Below are 5125 nucleotides of genomic sequence, written 5' to 3' on the forward strand. Positions count from 1 at the left end.
TTTTTTTTCTTTTTTTGTCCACGTGGTGGTGCTAAAACAACACCAGCCCTTTTCTGGCATTTTCTCACTGCCGTATGGCAGGCAGAGTGTTTGCACTCCTTGGGGATGTTCGAGTCACCGCTTTAAAAAAACTACCTCTGGGAATCCAATAGCCAGGAAACCTAATTAGCTCCCTGGGTCACTGCTCCATACCCTTCGTTTCCAATGGAATAGACACACGCAACACAAAAGACTCATCATGGCTAATTACATAAGAAGAGGTTATCAAATCCACCATCTTGATCTTCATTGTTGATTATAATTTAACTAATTTTTGATTCTGTGTTGTTTTGAGAGAAAAAGCGAATGGAGTAACTACCAAAACTACTTCTGTTTTCAAAAACACTTGACAGAGAAGAATTGATGCTGCTAGGCAAAGTTTGTTGGAAAAATACTTTTTTCTGTTAATCAACTGATACAAGAAAGATGGGTGAAAAACTCAAAGTTTAATCTGCAACACACAACTCTCTTCAGGTTCAATTACTTTTAAACTAGTGAGTGAGTGAGCCCGAGCCTCAGCATCCAGAACAGAGTCCATCCCATGTGGAGCTGCACACAGTGAGAAAGATCAGCATTTGAACAGCCAGAAATGTTTCCTAACTCTAATTCTCAGAGTCAACGCTCACAAAACGGCAAGTGGCTCAGTATGGCTGAAGAGGAGGATTCTCCGAAGTTAAAATCAGTGAGGAAAACCTACTAGTGGTTGCATTTATTGTATTAATTCTTGTAATGTAACTGTGTGGACAATTGCAATAGTATCTCTGAACTCTGGTTTCATGAAGAAACTCCAGGCATTCCCAGCACTCACCAGCACACGGGTGGTTAAATTCTTGCAGGCAACGCTGTTCTTTGTTCTCCCTCTTCATACCAGTTTTTACCTTATTAACTTCCTGTGACCAGGAGCAGTGCTGAGGGTTAACGGCCTAATTTATAGTTTATGACCTGCTGATGTGCACAGACCTCTTAACCTTTAAATTCTGTGTGAAGAGCCCAGGAACCAGCTCATGCTCCAGGAGTGTGGCCACATGCCAGGGACATAAGAGGGTTGTCCGCTGCACTGGGTGCCATGCCAGATACATGTGGGTGACTCTGAGTCAGACAGTGCCTGTGTTCTGCCAGGGCTGGACCTCTTCCAGTTCACAGGCTGCCCAGGAAACATGGATTTACCTGAATCCTGTCTTCTCCTTGTGCTGCAAGTCAACAAGACCTTCCAACTTCTCCTTCAGGGACAGAGATGGCTGTTGTGGTTCCCTTTTAGGGCACAGGTGGGGAAAGCAGGGCTTTGTGGGCTCTGCGGTGACTGGGTGCAGGAGGTGATGGTGTGAGGGCTTTGGGGTAAGGGGAATGCCAAGGGGAAGGCGAAGGAGTGTCTGGCTGTGTCACTGCCCGCTCTTCACAAGCAGCTTTTTGTAGAGGTGTGTGGTCTGTAGCGCTTACGGTGACTGCAGCTACCTTGAGGAACCCTAGGGATGGACTTTCCCTGCCAAATACACTTCTGCTGAAAAAGCAGATGTTCACCACAGAAAAACTCTGGCTTTGCAGCAGTGGTGTGCCTCTCCTCTGAGTCCTTGGCTCCATGGGCTGGGGAGATCCATCTCAAGTCTGTGAACTCTCACATCCCTTCAGTGTCAAAGATGATTCCCACAAACTTTGAGGGTAATCCTGCCAAATTTCCTGCTTCCCCGGAAAGCTAGTTCCTCTGAAACCAATCTGAAACCTCACTGAGGATTCCACTGAAGCCTCTTTGGCAATAAAATCCCTTTGTCATGCCGCATGATAGATCATACTCTGGAAAACGCAGCCCTTGGTGGGAACAGCCAGATCATTTTGATTAGCTTGACTACTTGTCTTGATGAAATCTGGCACCACAGCACACTTTGTAAGTGTGTCAAAAGTTAAAAGTTTCTACGAGTCTGAACCTGTTCGTAGACTGTTCAGCTTTCTAAAATCCTGATATGTGAAATACACTGTTGTGCTTTTCTGCAGGACTGCCCTCCCGATGAGCAGTTTATCACTATGCCCTCTCTTCCCATCTGGCCACCCAGACAGCAGTCACCTACTGCATTTTACTTGTTGGACATACAGAATGAGGATGAGATAGTGCTGCTAAGGCATGAGATGGAGCTGCTATGACTGGTGGGTACCTGGATTTTCACACTCAGAAGTGGCAGTGGGGACAGTGATACCCTGAGCCACAGAGAGGAGCAGCCCAATCCAAGAAAAGGTGTTCACTTCTTAGAAGATGCTCTTTGGGACCAGCCTGGGCCTTCTGGGCTGGTGTTTTATGAGCTCAGGCCTGACAAATGGACATCTACAGATAGTTTTTAGTCTCCTGCTAGGAGTATGTTATTGTCATAGCTCATTCTGTGTAATTATTCCAGTAAAACAATGATCCTTTCCTGATTATCTTCTTAAAAAAAAAAAAAAACCCAACAAAAAACAACCAAAAAAAAACCCCAAGGCAGTGTATTTAAAAAAATCCAAACTAGCTCATAGGTTCTGTTCTCCTGCCTCAGAAGGGAACATACCAGTTTCATTTCTTTGCAGTTCTATCAAAACCTGTCCTTGATGAAACAAAAGTGAAAACGGGCAAAAACAAAAAGACAAAGGTATTTGAAGATCTGCTGTGTTTACTCATAATTTCCTGCTGTAGAATTTCTTGTACCTTCTGCTGCTCCTAGAAACGGCAGCAGAGTGCTGCAGACAGATCACAGGTCTGGTTCATGGGAACAACTGCTGGATTCCTGCCTTTGATGCATAAACCACACACTGAAAAGCATATAGATCTGGAGCAACCATTGCCTCATTTATCATTTTCCCTCGTCCACTGATGTTAGTTAAGTTAGCCTCCTATAATGTTACAAAAATGTGAGATTAAAAACAGATTTGGGTTTTGTTATCTGTCCTAATAGCTTTGGAACAGGCTTGCTAGTGATTTTGCACTCTCACCTCCTTAGCAATCAACAGAGGAAAAGCAATTCATGGTGGTGCATGTAATCAATTTTAAATGTCTATTTCAGGATTTAATGAAAAACATATCCTAAAAGCACCTCTTTCTTTTCATTTGACTATAAAGACTGACCAGCGCATATATATATCTATATATCTATATATCTATATATCTATATATCTATATATATATCTATATATCTATCCTACAGCTCTTCTACATTTTACTAGATGATTCTCTCTTGCTAATTGCATCATTGTAACCTTTGTCCTTCTCTTGCCTGACACTCAAATTCTGCAGCCTTTTTTGGTGGTTCCTAAGAGTTTTGTCGGTCAGCAGCTCTTTTTGTCTTCAGAGCTGCTGTAGCACGCCTGCCTTCTATAGCTTTCTGTGGTGCCTGTCATAGTGTTATATCACAGAAGACAAACATGTATTGCTTTGCAGAGGCTTGTCTTTTGTTCTATTTATTGAACAGGAGAAAATGATTTACCATTAATTTTGTACCTTATATTTGTCTATGAAAAAGGCATAGTCTTTCTTGCTGGGGCTGGGCAAATATACTGTAATGTGGGAAGCCTGACAACCTGCAAATGATGTAGCTGACAACTTGTCAGCTGAAGAGTACTTGTGTGTATTAACTAAAGGGACAAAACTACATTTGAAAAACAGGATATTGTAGAAATGTGCTCATTTTCTGGGTGCAGAAATGCTAGAAAGGACCTGACTGGAGGGGGAAAGAAAGATTTGAAAGGACAGAAACAAAAGACCAGCATTCACAATGTATATGTATTTCAACCTACAAAGCCTTGGCCCGTAGGTCTACATATCTAGATGCAGGATTGAGCAGTTTCTTAGGCACATGCAGTGTTTCACTTCAAAACAAATTCATTTTTTAAGTACTCCATAGGAGCCAGCAGAAGGGAAATCACTGTGGTAACAGTGAGCGTGCTAAGGTCTCAAGTATGCTGCATCTTTTATAGTGATTGCTGCATATTGGGAAACGCAGCTTCAGAAGTGGTAACCTCATGAACTGCCTAGGCATGAATACCACTATTGTTTCCAAGTGAGAAAAACAGACCCGCAGAAAACAGAGAAACTTCTACAGTGCTGGGCTGATGCCAAACTGCTGTATATTCTTTCAGAGGAAGATAACCTGCTTAATTTTGGATATGTTCTCACGGTAGCTTATTTTATGCATATAACTGAGGGGCCAAGTGAAGGAGACAGTATTCTGGAGACTTACAGCATATGTTTGAAAAAGCTCAGACATAAACCAGGTTCATAGTTAGATATCCATTCAAAACTGTATTAGGAAGAGCTTCGAGATAGGATAAAAGTTAACTTTCTCTAAAATAAAACCAAGGAAGCCGTAAGGAAGTGGCAAGAAGGCCAGTATCAAACACCAAGGTGTTGGTACTTTATTCAGGCTCTTTCATTTGTACTTCTCAGTGTGCAGGTGGTGCTAGAAATGATGCTGTGTGCTTAAGGCTTCGAAACATTTGATACTGAGATATGTGGACTTTTTCTTTGCCAGCTCTTACACGATCATTTAATCTCCACTATTACCAGAGCCTGAAGAGACCACAACACCTCTAATTTCAGGACTGGTGGTTTTGTCCTTTTTTTAAATATGCGCCTTACTCTCAGAGCAGGATAAAATCCATCTCATGTCGACTTATGGCATTAATGTTTTCTAAAGTAATGATTTCTTAAAGCCCCAGAGGCTGGGGCTTCATTTTCCAGATGCTGTACAAGCATATTTCACCAGGTTTTCATTTTTGTTGAAAACACGCTCTCATTGCTTTTGTGTGTTAGCAATGGGGTATTTTGTTTCCTTAATCTCACATAATGGCAGGACAGGAGAATCTTAGTTTGTCCCTTCTCCTCATGTTCTTTGATTCCATCAATCTTTAGGACAGTGCTTTTCCAGCTGAAAATGGTCTCTCTCTGCTGAAATAACACAGTAAACAAATGACCCTTTGCTGTATGCTCTGTCTTGGCAGCACTGTGGGGTAATGAATTCAGCATCTAGCTCCCGCTCCCCGAGCCAGCTGCACTCGCTGGCACTCTGAAATTCTGGCCCAAGAATGTCTCTATTTGGATGCAAACTCCACCCCCCCTCCACCCCCACCCCCC

At 42.5% G+C, this 5125-nt stretch overlaps 1 protein-coding gene across 1 annotated transcript in view; it reads left to right on the top strand.

The window, feature by feature from the left end:
- The first annotated feature begins 2959 nt into the window (after nucleotides 1-2959).
- Nucleotides 2960-5125, top strand: part of LOC113491430 (inhibitor of apoptosis protein) — an 18319-nt gene continuing 16153 nt past the window's right edge. The window contains exon 1 of the mRNA XM_026868351.1: nucleotides 2960-2970. The gene's annotated coding sequence lies outside the window, so the exon portion shown is untranslated. The remainder of the gene's footprint in view (nucleotides 2971-5125) is intronic.

The sequence above is a fragment of the Athene cunicularia genome (assembly GCF_003259725.1).
Source record: "Athene cunicularia isolate RWA chromosome 1 unlocalized genomic scaffold, athCun1 chr1_part1, whole genome shotgun sequence".
NCBI lineage: Eukaryota > Metazoa > Chordata > Aves > Strigiformes > Strigidae > Athene > Athene cunicularia.